This window comes from Ovis canadensis, chromosome 3 (genome assembly GCF_042477335.2).
Source record: "Ovis canadensis isolate MfBH-ARS-UI-01 breed Bighorn chromosome 3, ARS-UI_OviCan_v2, whole genome shotgun sequence".
Taxonomy (NCBI): Eukaryota; Metazoa; Chordata; class Mammalia; order Artiodactyla; family Bovidae; genus Ovis; species Ovis canadensis.
This window is the reverse complement of record NC_091247.1, coordinates 162,474,684-162,491,578: the sequence shown is the minus strand read 5'-3', so window position 1 is coordinate 162,491,578 and position 16,895 is coordinate 162,474,684. Positions and strand designations below refer to the sequence as shown.

At 41.8% G+C, this 16,895-nt stretch overlaps 1 protein-coding gene across 4 annotated transcripts in view; it reads right to left on the bottom strand.

The window, feature by feature from the left end:
* Window positions 1-16,895, bottom strand: part of PPM1H (protein phosphatase, Mg2+/Mn2+ dependent 1H) — a 309,775-nt gene that overhangs the window by 259,362 nt on the left and 33,518 nt on the right. The window lies entirely within an intron of this gene.

Below are 16,895 nucleotides of genomic sequence, written 5' to 3'. Positions count from 1 at the left end.
GGTTACTGTTTTCCTTCCCTGTCCTACTCAGAAGGCTGTGGTGGTGCTTCTCTTCCTTTACCTAAAATATTGTAAATATAAATGGGATGATTAAACCAGGGGTTCAGCCCTGGCTGCATGCTAGAATATTCCATCGCACTTAAAATTAGTATTGCGAGCCAGGCTCCTCTGCAGACCAATTAAACTGGAAACTCTGGGGAGGATGTTCCCTTGAGAGCCCTGTTGTAGAATGCTTCAAGTGGCCCTGATGGACAGCCAGGGAGGACAGTCTGGATTAGGTATCTATTCTTCATTATCTCTGCTAGGGCCAAATGTCCACAGGTCTGTACAACTTCTATTACTGAGACACTTTACTTGTTGAAACCTACCAGCTTTAAAACTGGACCTCTGGTATCACCTCACACCTGTCAGAATGGCCATTATTTAAAAATGCACAAACAATAAATGTTGGAGAGGGTGTGGAGAAAAGGGAACCACTGTTGGTGGGAATGTAGGTTGGTGCAGCTATTGTGGAAAACAGTATGGAAGCTCCTTAAAAAATCAAAAATAGAACTACCATATCACTTAGCAGTCTCACTACTGGGCATACACCCAGAGAAAACCACAATTCCCAAAGACACAGGCAACACAGTGTTCATTGCAGCAATGTTTATAACAGCCAGGACACAGAAGAAACCTAGATGTCCATCAGCAGATGGATAAACAAGGATGTGGCATTATATACAATGGAATATTACTTAGCCATAAAAAAGAATGAAACTGGGTCATTTGTTGAGACATGGGTGAACCTAGAGACTTACATACAGAGTAAAATAACTTACAAAGAGAAAAACAAATATCAAATATTAACACATATATGTGGAATCTAGAAAAACTGGTATAGTTTATCTTATTTCCAAGGCAGAAACAGAGACACAGACATAGAGAAGAAATGTATGGACATCAAGGAGGAAGGCAGTGGGTGGGATGAATTGGCAGATTGGAATTGACATATATACACTATTCATACTATGTATAAAATAGATAACGAATGAGAACCTACTGTATAGCTCAGGGACTCTACTTAATGCTCCGTGGTGAACTAATGGGGGGGAAATCCAAAGAAGAGGGGATATATATACATACATATATATATATATATATATATATATATATATATAGCTGATTCACTTTGCTGTACAGAAAAAACTAACACAACAGTGTAAGTAAACTATACTCCAATAAAAAAATTTAAAAATAGATCACTGGAGAATAATTTAAGCATGCTTCTTGATGAGAAAGAAAAAATGGTAAAAAATGGAACAATTTTAACACAAAAAAATTTATATATAATATCCTTCTGTGATAGAATTTAGAAGATATAATTTAGTAGACATCATCCCAGTAGAGAGCAGACTAGGTTATGAAACATACTGTAAAGAAATTTAAAAAACTTTTTTTTTTGCAAAGATCAGGTTTGACCAGAATTACTAGGGAGGGAGGCAGAGTATTAGGTTTGCTATTTACTTGGCTAATTCCCACCTGTCCCAGATATCTTAACTTTCATTATTCATTCTGTGAAGCCTGAGCCCCAGGTTTGGATTCAGGGTTTCTGCTCCCTGCCAGAGCCTAGTGGGCATTTGGGTTGGCAACCCTTGGCCTGGAGGCAGCACAGATAAGGCCTGCTTGGTGCATTTGCGCAACCCACTGACTTTCCTGGGGGCTCTTCCTGGGCATAGATCAACGTGCTCAATTCCACTCCCTCCACGTTGTTCTCAGACAGTGGGCTGCTCCTCTGCACCATGCCACTCTGCACACCACCATGATCCTCTTGTCCGGGTTCAGCCCCACCTTGGAACACTTCTAGCTCAGGTTCTGTTTCGATTCTACTCCCATGCTCAGCCCCTCAGGTGCAGACATCCTCTGTTCCAGGCTCTCGCAGTGCTAGCGCAGCACTTGGCTCTCACAGCCGTGCCTGTACTCAGGACCCACCATCGGCGTCCTCACCCCAGACCCCTCTTAGTTCCTGGGCCCATATTTATGAGCAGCATGGGTGATGATCCACAGCATTCAAACCTCAGCAAACCACACCTGAATGCATCAGCTGCTCCCCTCCACCTCAAATGTCTTCCTCTTGTAACTCAGTTCATCTAACTCAGTATCCACACAGTTACCTTACCTCTTCCTCTGGACTTCCCTGGTGATCCAGTGGTTAAGAATCTGCCTTCCAAAGCAGGGGATATGGGTTAGATCCCTGGTCAGGGAAATAAGATCCTGCATGCCCTGGGGCTACTAAGCTCGAGTGCTCCAATTGTGAGCCCCTGCACCACAACTTGACCCAACACATGCAGACCCAACACGACCAAATAAATAGTTTTTTAAAAAAACCCCAAAACCTTACACCTCTTCTACTGCCTCACACCTCAGCCCAGATCAAGCTGATCCTCCCTCTAAACAGCTTTAATTCAAGGCCTGCTTCACCTCAAACCCTGTCCCAGCCTAGTTCAAGCTGTCATCTTTTGTTTGACATTAGGCAAACACCACCTAACTGGTCTCCCTGCCTCTGGTTTCTCTCCCCACCAATCCACCCTCTAGGTCAGCTCTGGCTAACAGAAATTTCTCAAGTCATAAAAAAGTTCTAGACCTGCACTGTCCAATATGGCTACTGAGTCCTTGAAATATAGCTAGTGAATCTGAGGAACTGACATTTTAATTTTCATTAATTTACATTTAAATTTAGAAAGCCACATGTAGTGTGTTTAAAAATACAATATCTAGGGCTACTGTTCTAAAAAACTGCAAACATGACAAATAGACATTTCTGAAATAAAATGAATCAAATATTGGGAAACGTTTAAATCTAATCACACAATTAAACCATACATATGCAAAACTGGGGGAAGCTATTTATAGCAAAGACCTGTGTATGGAGAGTCGACACTTCATTTACTGCCTAATATGTACTAGGAGCGCTGCTAGATTTTGGAGTGAACCAGACAGTCCTAGTCCCTTCCATTTCAGCAGGGCTTTACATCTTGATTAAGTGATGGTGCACTGTCAATCCTGTGTGCTGTGAGGGGTGTAACAGGGGCCAGAGCTGGGGGGCGGAGGCCAGGGCACTGCGGGGTACTATGGGAGACAACTTGCCCCAAACGGGGCAAGTATTTCTTCCTCAGAGTTTTCTATGCTGATATTTTTACAATATTTTTAAAAAGGCTTGATTTTTAGATATCACTTGTGTTTAAAAGTTTAGAAATATTTGCAAAAGACATAACTGACAACTGTAATCCAATATATACAAAGAACCCTGAGAGGTCAATAATAAGAAAACAGACCATCTGATTAGAAACTAGGCTGAACAGTACTTACAATAACCATGACATGGAAGCAACCTAGACGTCCACTGACAGATGAACAGATAAAGAAGCTGTGGTTCATATAGACAATGGAATATTACTCAGCCATAAAAGGAATGAATCTGAGTCAGTTCTAGTGAGGTGGATGAGCCTAGAGCCTGCTAACACAGAGTGAAGTAAGTCATAAAGAGAAAAACAAATATCATATATTAATGCATATATATGGAATCGAGAAAAACTGGTACTGATAAACCTACTTGCAGGGCAGGAACAGAGATGCAGAAACAAAGAACAGACTTGTGGACACAGAGGGGGAAGGAGAGGGTGAGACGGATCGAAAGGGTAGCACTGAAACACATTCAGCTCAGTTCAGCCGCTCAGTCGTGTCCGACTCTTTGCGACGCATGGACTGCAGCACGCCAGGCCTCCCTGTCCATCACCAACTCCCGGAGTCCACTCAAACCCATGTCCATCGAGTCAGTGATGCCGTCCAACCACCTCATCCTCTGTCGTCCCCTTCTCCTCCTGCCCCCAATCCCTCCCAGCATCAGGGTCTTTTCAGATGAGTCAGTTCTTTGTATCAGGTGGCCAAAGTATTGGAGTTTCAGCCTCAGCATCAGTCCTTCCAATGAACATCCAGGACTGATCTCCTTTAGGATGGACTGGTTGGATCTCCTTGCAGTCCTGCAGTCCAAGGGACTCTCAAGAGTCTTCTCCAACACCACAGTTCAAAAGCATCAATTCTTTGGCACTCAGCTTTCTTTATGGTCCAACTCTCACATCCATACATGACTACTGGGAAAACCACAGCTTTGACTAGATGGACTTTTGTTAGCAAAGTAATGTCTCTGCTTTATGCTGTCTAGGTTGGCCATAACTTTCCTTCCAAGGAGCAAGCATCTTTTAATTTCATGGCTGCAGTCACCATCTGCAGTGATTTTGGAGCCCAGAAAAATAAAGTCAGCCACTGTTTCCACTGTTTCTCCATCTATCTGCCATGAAGTGATAGGACAAAATGCCATGATCTTAGTTTTCTGTACATTGACTTTTCAGTCAACTTTTTCACTCTCCTCTTTCACTTTCATCAAGCTCTTTAGTTCTTCTTCGCTTTCTGCCATAAGGGTGGTATCATCTGCATATCTGAGGTTATTGATATTTCTCCTGGCAATCTTGATTCCAGCTTGTGCTTCATCCAGTAATGTATGAAACACATACATTACTATATATGAAATAGATGTCTCACAGGAAGGCGCTATATAACACAGGGAACTCAATGCAGTACTCTGTGAAAACCTAGAGGGTTGGGGGGTGGGAGGCAGGTTCAATAGAGAGGGGACATATATAAATTTATGGCTGACTGACCTTGTTGTATGGCAGAAACCAACACAACACTGTAAAGCAATTATCCTCCAATTAAAAAAAAACAAAAAAACACACAGGCTGAAGACCTTAACAGACACCTCACTAAAAGAAGATACACAGATGGCAAATAAGCATACGAAAGATGCTCCACATCGCAAGTCATCAGAGAAATGCAAGTTAAAACAAGGTATCACTACACACTTATTAGAATGGCCCAAATCCATATCACTGCCAACACCAAACGCTGGTGAGGATGGGGAACAATAGGAACTCTCATTCACTGCTGGTGAAAATGCAAAATAGTACCTCAACTTCAGAACACCACTGAGTGATTGGTTATAAAACTGAACATACTCTTACCATATGACGCAGCAATCACAATCCTTGGAATCCAGTGTGGTTGAAAATTTATGCCCACACAGAAACCTACATATGGATGCTAATAGCAGCTTTATTCATAATTGCCAAAACTTGGAAGCAACCAGGATGTTCTTCAGAAGGTGAATGGATAAACTGTGGTATATCCAGAAAATGTATTATCATTTAGTGCTAAAATGAACTACAAGCTATCAAAAGATGTGGAAGAAACATGCACGTTATTTAGTGAAAGAAAGCCAACTGAAAAGGTTGCATGTTGAAGGATTCCAAGTAAATGACATTCTGAAAGAGGCAAAACTATGGAGACAATAAAAAGATCACTGGTTGCCAGGGGCTGGAGGGGAGACAGCTATGAATCAGCAGAGCACAGAGGATTTCTAGGGCAGTGAAACTATTCTGTATGATGTTACACGCCATCATACATTTGTCATATGTATAATGGTGGATACATGTCATTATACGTTTGTTAAAACCCAAAGAATGTGCAACACCAACTGTGAATCCTCAATGTAAACTATGGATTCTGGATGATAACGGTGTGTCAAGGTTGCTTCATGGATTGTAGCAAATGGACCACTCTGGTGGGGGATGCTGCCAGTGGGAGGAGCTATGCATCTCTGGGGACAGAGAATAGATGGGAAATCTCCTCTCAGCTTTGCTGTGAACCTAAATGTGCTCTAAGAGGTAAGGTTAACTTTTAAAAAAAAAACAAAAGATTGCATAACATTTACCATGTGTAGTTACTGCTGTGAAACAATGAGGATGAATTATAGAAGCCCCCGGAAGATAAACAGCCATTAACAACTAAAGGTCTCATGCCTTACTTTGATGATTGATCTTTCAACTTTTATGCAGGGAATCTGTACAATACACTCAGAACTTACTGATCAGCTGGGAATATACATCTATAAAACACAAAGAAAATAAGTTTAACACTTAAATCCTTTAAGATTTGGCTGTTTGGAGCTTATTTTTCCATAAAAGTGACATGAGTGCTTAATAATTTTGTTCTTATATACTCTATGAAAACACATTTTGAAAATGCATTTTGGGGCTCAAGCAGAAATACCCTCAACACCCCTTAAACTGGAAACTCCATGACAGTAGCTTTAGGCTCAGTGCCTAGCACATACTTACTGAGTCTAAGATGCAATCAATTTTAAGATGAACCCTCAGTTTACACACCACTGAGAAAAATGTTGCCAAGTAAACCATAACATAATGCTGTCTTGTTACTTAGAGCTATTTTATGATGACTGAAAAAGCTTTCAGATAGTTAGGTTTATCATACGACACTCATGTACTCCTGTAGTAAAAAGAAAAAAATAAACTGGTTAAGGTATTCCTAACAAATCTTCTTGCTCTTTTGAATATTTTTAATTCAGTTGCTGATGTCCATTTTTTTCCATCTGATGCCCCACTGTTTCTCTGAAGTATTCTTCCAGCTGCCAGACACCCAATATGCCAATTTGGAGGCTGGTACTTTCTCATTCTTGGGCTTCCCTGGTGGCTCAATTTAAAGAATCTGCCTGCCAGAGCGGACGAGGGTTCGTCCCTGAGTCAGCAAGATCCCCTGGAGAAGGAAATGGCAACCCACTCCAGTATTCTTGCCTGGAAAATCCCATGGATAGAGGAGCCTGGTGGGCTACAGTCCATGGGGTCAAAAAAGAGTCAGACACAACTTAGCAACTAAGCTACAACTTTCTTGTTCTTACTGAGTGTCACAACAGAAGGCTTTCAGATAGCTAGGATTCATCTACCTGCTGGCCAAAACTTCCATGCACACACGTGCACATGCACAACACTGTCTTTGGAGAAGAACTCAGTTCTTGGGAAATGTTTTTAGCTTATGATTAAATTAAACAACTTCCAGCCACCAGCAACTGTGCAAGAATCACAGCAATAATCACTTCTCACAGCCCCATGTGCATGACTTTGATCTCTTTAGCATCTTTAACAGGACAGAAAACTTCAGAGCCTTTTAAGGAAACTGGGATTTTATCAGCATTTCCTGTCTAAAATTAATTTTTCTCCAAATCACAAATCACTGGAAAATAAGCAGCTGTAGCTCTAAGTTGGCAGAAAGTTTGATAAATTAATGTTCCATACCCCAGCAACAGTCCTATTTGCTGTACAGTCCTGCACAGTTTATGAATTGGACACACCAGCTACTTACTGCTTTGAAGTTCCTTTCATCTCTTTGAAAGGACTGACCAACCTCTCCTGTTTTCAAGTTGCATAATTTATTATCTGGAAGGTTATACTTTTGCCACAACTGTGTAACACAATTTCAGCTACTTATCTTCTGTCTCAGATGCTTCCAAACTCTTGTTTTTTAGGGGGGTTTTGCAGAAAAATAGTAGCTGTGGTCATTTCTCTAGCAAAAATTTTCTTCACCGATACTAAAGTCACATCCTGTTCATATAGTTCTATAACTTTCTATGTACACAAATATTTTTTATTTCAGTGTTGAATCCTGATGGACTATTTGGAAGACCTTTCATATGCAATTAATCTCATCATATATATTAAACCAACAATATATATAAACAAAACTGCTATGTTCACACCTATACAATCAGCAGTAATGACCACAATGTGTCAGTTTTGTCTAGCCAGCGGTGACAAGATGCTATCACTGTAAGACACTGGTTTTAGAGATATTAAAAAGTGTGAATGGGGTGAAAGGAATATACATCTCCAAATTGATGGAACACAGGAACTGAGGCATAAGTGAATACTCCTTTCATTTATGTAAAAAATCATTTCCAAAATGGAACCAGAAATTCCTCCCACGCTTTAAGTACACAGGCCACTCCCTCCATCAAGAGAGAAATTCACATCCCCCAATCCATTTCTACTGGGTTGGCCCAGTGGCTTGCTTTCACCAACAGAACATGGCGGAGCAGCCAGGGTCCCTGCTAGATTTCCTAACTCAGCCCAGGGAACAACTTCACTATAAAACCTCTCCTCCTATTCAAACTCAAAATTCCACACAAGCAAAGGAACCAAGCTATAGAAGCACATAATTAGCCTTAAATGGGAGCAGTAGTCACTTCAGCATTCCCTTATTTATGGATACATAATGGATGCAAAATGCTTCCAAGGTTAATTAAATGAATTACTGTAGATGTCTAAAATGAGGGTAAATTCTGTTTTCTCTTTAAAACCAATCCATCTGCGTATCAAGGCAATGTTTTCTAAGTTAATTGAATATGGAGCAGAAAGTCCTCCATGCAGACATTTTAAATTAATTCTTAATTAAGAATGCCCATGAACGTCCTCCAAGTGGGCAAAAATAAAAGTGTGGGGAGACAAAGAATAAAAGGCACACAGGAGGATGAGCATACCACTCCTGCTTTTGCTGCTTTTTAAACTGATCAAATGTTACAAAAGCTTAAAACACATCTATGTTTAGAGTGGTTTTCAAAACAATGAGAACATACACAAATAATAGCACACTTCCTACTTAATTTGTTCCTCTTGGTCCTTCCTTCTGTGTTGCTAAGAGACTGTCTTTTTCAGGACTCAAATACACAGATTTTTCCAAATTTAGAAAACAGGCGGACTTGCAAAGAAGCTTCAAAAAACCAGCCATTTAAGAGGTAAAAATTTATTTGGTAATGATCAACCCAAACAACTTCTTGAAATACATTCTCAAATGCTTGGAAAGCTCATGCAAACATCAATATTTATCATTTCCAGTCACCTGGCTTCCTTGGTTTATACACATTAAAATTTGTAATACTACTTTACTTCTTACTGAAGGGAAAATGATAGGAAAGTCAACCTTCAACTGAAAGAGAAATGGTCCTTTAATTGGTTTTAAGACCATCAAGCGGCTACTGGAAGGCTTTGCGTGTTCAAGGTATGTTGACCACAATTGGGGAAAAACTGTAACCAAAGGGAAGGTAATACTTACTAACAGTAATGCATGTTATAACAGTAATTTCTTGCTCCTTAATTTAGTAATGGGTCATACAGTATATCACATTGTTAAAACATATAAATTATAGAATTGTAGTATAATAAAAGCTTTATTCTTTCCCTTAAAATTTCTGGGTGTACTTATGTGTTTGTTTATGGTTTATTAACTGCCTGACAGATGGCCTAGGAAAAGAAACAAAAGGGTAACAGGGGCCCCAGACAACTGAAAACCCCAAACTAACAGAAATTAGAATGTAAATCAATGGAGAAATGGTTAAATTTTTACAAGTTGACAGATATGCCTTGGAGGCACACCCCCTTCTCTTTTAAAAGGACATATTTTGACAGTGTTTTTGAATATCCAAGTATTTAGGTATTAGAAGAGCTCTTGGAGGGGTACCAATCATAGGAACCACAGGGGAAGACCAGCTTTGCTGAGACAAATCAACTGCCTTTATTTTTACTGTGCTGGCCAAAAAGTTTTTCCATAAGATGTTATGGAAAAATGAACTTGTTGGCCAACCCAATATGTAAAGCAGCACAACCAGATGCAACTAGGAAGAAGACAAAGTTCAAACAGCCTTGCACCGCCCCCAGCCAGCCCAACACCTTACATTTATAAAGTGTATACAACTGTCTTGAAGAGGAAGAGGTGTAACAGGACTAAAAAGATGCGAGTGTAACCCCAACTTTGTCAGGCAAGCCATGTAATTTCTCTGAGTAATGATTCCTCATCTGGATCAGATGGGAAAGACATGTGTGGAAGGTGTGGTGGGAGAGGGAAGGAGCTCATGTCCTCTGAGCATCTCCTCTGTGACCGGCGTCCTCCTTACATGACCTCATCTAAGCCTCACACCAGTTGTCAACTTCACAAAGAGGGTGGCGAGGCCAGGGTAGGTAGCAGAGATGGGATGCAAAATCTCAACTCTGGCTTCAGAGCATTCCCACCCAAATGCCAAGTGTACCTCACAAATTCTGTTTCCACAGTAAGGACCAAACTTAGGCACCCCCTTCTCAGTGCTCCCACACGTTTCCATCTCCGTGTTGTGACAGAGTTTCCAAGTCACGTCTCCACTCTCATCCTCTCCTGCAAAGTCTCAACCTTTCCCCTTCACCACCACCCCTAAACCAAGAGCTGCCCCTTTGTTTTCTCAGGGTTACTAAAAATCCCACATCCAGAGAATGCGGAAGATGTGGAGGCTAAAAACAGTGGGGTCACTCATCACTCTCTCCACGTCACCCGTCAGGTTTCTGTGACAGGCAGTTTGCTCAGATCGGAACAACACAGACCCCAGCCCTGCATGCTTGGCGCCTGTGAAACGTCATGGAGACATGCCTATTTCACAGCGAGTATTCGTCTTCACTGATACCACATGTCCCCAAGTCTCCAAAGTCACTTTTCAAAACCCTTAGGAGGTGACTTTATATTTAGAGTGAAGGAACAATTATCAGCAACTGAATCCGTTCTCCGACTTCTATTTTTAAACTACTCAAACTGGAGGAAATGACTTAGGACCATCCATAATGGAACTTGCCGTCAGGTGTCATAAAAAGCTTGCCACCTCACAGCCAAAAATCTGAAGTGAGCCAAAGGGAAGCCACGGCAGTTTATGTCCTCCGGCAACAGAAGTGTTTGGGGGAAATTATGTTTTTGTGCTGATGGGAACTGCCAGCAGTGCTTGCTCCAAAATGATACACGTCTTTATAGAAGCTGCCTGACTAAAGTGCAACCACAGTATCATACAGTCACTTACTGTTAAGGCTATCAAGCTGAATTAAAAGAGCAGAGCTGTCTTCCAAGTGAGATGCATCCTGAACAGCCCTAACAGGGAAAGGAAACCCTTCCTATGCACTGGAGCCCACCCGCCATTCCCCCAACCCTTACCCCCAGCCTCTCCAATCCACTCTCGAGCCCCCTATAATGGAAACACATGAAGTCTTAACCACTGGACCACCAAGGAAGTCCCTTTAGTGTTGTTATTACTCACACTGTTTAATTAGTGCCTATTACATACTGTAGCTGCCCTGGTGGGGCTTCCCCAGTGGCTGAGACAGTAAGAATCTGCCTGCAATGCAGGAGACCTAGGTTCGATCTCTGGGTAGGGGAAATCCACTGGAGATAGGAATGGCAACCCACTCCAGTATTCCTACCTGGGGAATCCAAGGGACAGAGGAGCCTGGCAGGCTACAGCCCATGGGGTTGCACAGAGCCACACATAACTGAGCAACTAACACAGACACACACAGACACACACAGACAAACACACACACACAGACACACACAGACACACAGACACACACACAGACACAGACACACACAGGCACACACAGGCACACACAGACACATAGACACACACAGACACACAGGCACACACAGACACAGACACACAGACACAGACACACAGACACAGACACAGAGACACACACACACAGACACACACACACAGACACACACACACAGACACACACACACACGGTGGCAAGGGGCTTTGAGAATAAGGAGCCTCTGCTCCAGGCATCCCAGAGGCTCTTGAATATCATTCACTCTAGAGGTGAAGGTGGATGGGTAAGTGCAAACAGGGAGGTTTTGATTCCATTTAAGGCCAAGAGGGGAATTCTATAAGCGATGAATTCTGACACAAGCTCTCAAGATTAAGATAAAAGGAGATAATTAAATGACAAACAAATGAGAAATAATACAGTATACCGTGGTTTGTTTACTTTAGAGCGTGCCTCATAAACCAATTTAGAGCACTGAATAACCAAATAAATGTGTTTTTAAATGTGTAGGATTTCTAAAATATTTACAAAGCAGGGATACTGTGGCACTGTTTGTGACTGCCCAACAGTCGAATGTTTTCCAGACTAAGCACATGGTCCCAGGGTTTCTTCCTCGCCCTCTTGAGCACAGCTTCTTGAGAACCAAAGTTAACAGGGTGCCCCCACTCCCACCTGGTCAGAATTCTGACTTTCCCTTGTTGGCTGAGGTCCTGGACAAGTCACAAAGAATCAGTTTGTCATCTATATGGTAACACTCCCAACAGCTACTCTGAGGACTGTTTTGTTCAGTCACTAAGTCATGTTCGACTCTTTGTGACCCCATGGACTGCAGTATGCCAGTCTTCTCTGCCCTTCACTATCTCCCAGAGTTTGCTCAAACTCATGTCGATCGAGTCGGTGATACCATCCAACCACCTCATCCTCAGTTGCTCTCCTCTCCTCCTGCCCTCAACCTTTCCCAGCATCAGGGTCTGACCCAATGAGTCAGCTCTTTGCATCACGTAGCCAAAGTATTGGAGCTTTAGCATCAGTCCTTCCAATGTATATTCAGGGTTGATTTCCTGTGGGATTGGTTGGTTTGATCTCCTTACAGTCCAAGAGATTTCCAAGAGTATTCTCCAACATCACAGTTCAAAGCCGTCAATTCTTCAGCACTCAGCCTTCTTTATGGTCAAACTCTCACATCCATACATGACTACTGGAAAAACCATAGCTTTGAGTCTGCAGACCTTTGTCAGCAAAGTGATTTCTCTGCTTTTTAATACACTGTCTAGGTTGGTCATAGCTTTTCTTCCAAGGAACAAGCATCTTTTAATTTCATGGCTATAATCACCATCCACAGTGATTTTGGAGCCCAAGAAAATAAAATCAATCACTATTTCCACTTTTTCCCCATCTATTTGCCATGAAGTGATGGGACCTGTGGAGGAAGAAATGGCAACCCACTCCAGTATTCTTTCCTAGAGAATCCCATGGACAGAGGAGCCTGGTGGGCTGCTGTCCATAGCGTCGCACAGAGTCGGACACGACTGAAGCGACTTAGCAGCAGCAGCAGATGGGACCTGATGCCATGATCTTTGTTTTTTGAATGCTGAGTTTTAAGCCAGCGTTTTCACTCTCCTCTTTCACCCTCATTAAGAGGCTCTTTATTTCTGACAAAACATGGTCCACTGGAGTAGGGAATGACAAACCACTTCAGTATTCTTGCCTCAAAACCCCCATGAATAGCATGAAAAAGCAAAAAGATATGACACTGGAAGATAGCACCCCAGATTGGTAGGTGTCCAATACACTGCTGGGGGAGAGTGGAGAAACAGATCCATAAAGAAAGAAGAAGCCAGGCCAAAGCGGGAGCAATCCACAGCTGTGGATGTGTCCAGTGCTGGACATAAAGTCCAATGCTGTAAAGAACAGTACTGCATAGGAACCTGGAATGCTATGTCCATGAATCAAGGTAAACTGGAGCTGGTCAAGCAGGAAATGGCAAGAGTGAACATCAGCATTCTAGGAATCCGTGAACCAAAATGAACAGGAATGGGAGAGTTTAATTCAGATGACCATTGTATCTACTACTGTGGGCAAGAATCCCTTAGAAGAAATGGAATAGCCCTCATAGTCTACTTTGATGATTAAGAAAGATAATACAAGTACAATCCTTAACCCAGTGCCTGGAACATAAGAAGGGCTCAAAACTTGAGGTCCTCATGACTGTAGTATATATTGTCACTCCACAGAATGATAGTGGCAACTGAACTGGTAAGGATCTACTTGAGATGGAGGATCCACTCATGATTTGAAACAGCAGCCACAGTTTGGTAATAACTATACGGGTACAGGTCTATTTCCCAAGGGGAAATGAGTATCTCCCTATTAAGGGGGCTGAAATCATCTATTTAGACTACACATTTGATCACCACTTTTTAATGGTCCTTAGGTAGCAGCCAAATTGGTGGGTTTGGGGGGACTTGACCATACTGTCCATCATGGATATTTCACTTTGTGAGTCAACTCTAAAGGCTACTGCTAACCCCTTCCTGAATGAAACATGGACAGCCTAGGTAATATATACTGGTGAGAGTCAACTGCATTTCAGAAACCATCAGAATCCTAGTTCTTTCCACTTAAAGTAACCAGCATGATTCATTCCTTTGGAGATGCCTCCATCAACCAACCTCAAATATGAAAGCCTCTTTAATGCTTTAAAATTAAGATAAAAACAGCTGGTGAAGGGGTGGAAGCCTGTCAGTGCAAATACGCTAAAAGGAGATCACAGAGCTTGGCTCAAGACAAAGCAACAGGGAGTCAATTACACGCTTGGTCCAAAAATACCCTGAATTATTACTTTAAGACACCCATCCTTGATGCAATCACATCCTCCATATTTTAGTGATTTTGTGACATCTGAAGTAGGAAAATAACAATGGTGGATAAAACGGATTCTAGTTAAGTAGCAACTAGGCCTAAGAATCAGGTATTACCTAACCACTGAGGATAAGAATTTTGTACACATTTTTAGATCCAGCAGGATAGAAGATGACTGAGAATTTCCAGCCACCCCAATTTCTCCAGTGACAGAAAAAAATGAAAAAATGAAACACTATCAACTTTAAATTTGCAAATATGAAAAGTACCAAATATCCAGTATCATGACTAGTTGCTGCTGCAGGGAGCAGGGAGGGAGAGCAGAGGGGTGCAAAAGCTAAAAGAACTGAACACTTCCAAAAGCATTATTTAGGGACCAGGTAATACAAGAATGTTAGTTCAAAAAATCTGTAAGAGGGCCATCAGTTTCTAGAAGAGAAGTGGGAAATATAAGGGCAACTCTAAAATACGGGGTACACTTGAGATGTGAACATTCAATCTAACTACTGGGTAATATATTTCTTTTTGAGTCACTCTGAAACAGAAAAGTCTTCATGATTGATGAAACCTGATACCATAAGAAGAATAGGACACTGAAACATAATACGTAGAACAGTCTTTTGGACTCTGTGGGAGAGGGCGAAGGCGGGATGATATGGGAGAATGGCTTTGAAACATGTAAATTATCAGATGTGAAACGAATTGCCAGTCCAAGTTCGATGCATGATACAGGGTGCTTGGGGCTGGTGCACTGGGATGACCCAGAGGGATGGGATGGGGAGGGAGGTGGAGGGGGTTTCAGGATGGGGAACACATGCGTACCCATGGCAGATTCAAGTCAATGTATGGTAAAACCAATACAATATTGTAAAGTAAAAAATAAATAAATAAATAAAACTAAACAGAAAAAAAAAAGAAACATAATACAAACTTGAACTGGTCAAAACTGTTCTTTCTACCACCATTTCAACTGAATTATGTGCACTGTTGTTACTTCTGTGGATCTAAGGTAGTACAGAAAAAGCCTTCAAGGCTATACTCCATTCAGCATTGAAACAAAAAGTGGCCGTGTGCACACTAAGGCACACAAAGACAGCTGTGGGGTATATAATTGATTTTGAGTAAAGCAAACATTTCGTGTGCCCTATTTTCTTGCATGCTACAACCAACTGCTTCAAGGGACATAGGAAAGGAAGAAAACTCACCAGTAGACGAAGCGCTGCATACTTTGTCTTGATAAATGTACAAAGCATTGCTGACAGATGCCAAGCAACAAAAATGATGGCAGGAGAAACTGCCTCCCTTGGTAACAGAGGAAAGACATTTCAAAGTCACAGACCTATGCAGGAGTCGCCCAGGATCATCAGCGTGAGCGCCTGTGTTCCAGTTAAGTCTACAGTGTTTGGTTTTTTTCTTAGTGGTTTATAAAAGAATAGTGTATCTAAAACCATGTTGTTTTAATATATGAAACGTTAATTTCTTGGAAAAATCAGACCTCCACATTTTACAAGAAAAACTTTCCAGCAAGTCCAACAGCTGCAATGACTTTCTGCCATGCCTGCCTGCAACCGTCATGTTACCCCCAAGTAGCAGAGATGACTTCAGAGACTGACTTCCTGCCTTCAAATGGTGGTGTGGCTTACTCGTTGTGTGACTCTGGACAAGTTACTTATCTTTTCTGCGCTTCAGTATCTCCATCTATTAAATGGGGATAATAGTACTTATTTCATAGGATTGTTATAAGAAATGAATGGCACAATAGTTTGGGATAATAACTGGGACACAGTTGACACTGTATAAGTACTTGTTACATAAAACGGGCACCTAGAATTTGGGTTCAAACTATTCTCCAAAGGAAGGAACCAAGGATTTGTAAATAATTATTTGTAAATATGTATTCGTAAATACATAAATAATTATGTATCTTGGGGCAGGGAAAATTAACGAGAAAAGCCCAGCCAGTTATTGTCAGAAAGGCAGAAGGCATTCCGAGAGATTACGAGTAGTGCTGAAAGGACAAATCCCTGGCCAAGACGGGATAAACATGGACATCAAAGGCAGTAACCCAGGGACTTCCCTGGTGGCACAGTAGATAAGAGCCCACCTGTCAGTGAAGGGGACAGGGGTTAAATCCCTGGTCCGGGAAGATTCCGCATGCCATGGAGCAACCAAAGCCCATGCACAGCTACTGAGGCCACATGCTGCAGCTTCTGAAGCCCGTACGCCTAGAGCTTGTGCTCAGCAACAAGGTAAGCCCCCACAATGAGAAGGCCACGCACTGCAACGAAGAGCAACCCTGTTCTCTGCAACTAGAGAAAGCCCATGCTCAGCAAAGACCCAGAAGAGCCAAAAATAATTTTTTTTTTTTAAAAAAAGGTCGTAACAATACAAGAGTGCTAGATGTACTGTTTCTTCTATTAAACACAGGCAAACCTTGTCTTAGCACACTTGTCTTTCTGTGCTTCAGAGATACTGCATTTTTACAAACTGAAGGTTTGTGACAACCTCACATCAAGGAAGTCTATCGGTACCATCTTCCCAACAGCATTATTTCCATTATTTCTAAATTAAGATGCCTGCATGTGTATAGGACATCACCCTGTGGCACACCTAGTAGACTACCAGAGAATGTAAACATAACTTTTATTTGCACTGGGAAACCAGAAAGTTCGTGTGACCCATTTTATTGCAGTATTTTTGTGATGATCTGGAACTGAGGCTGTAGTATCTCCAAGGTGAAGGTGAAATCGC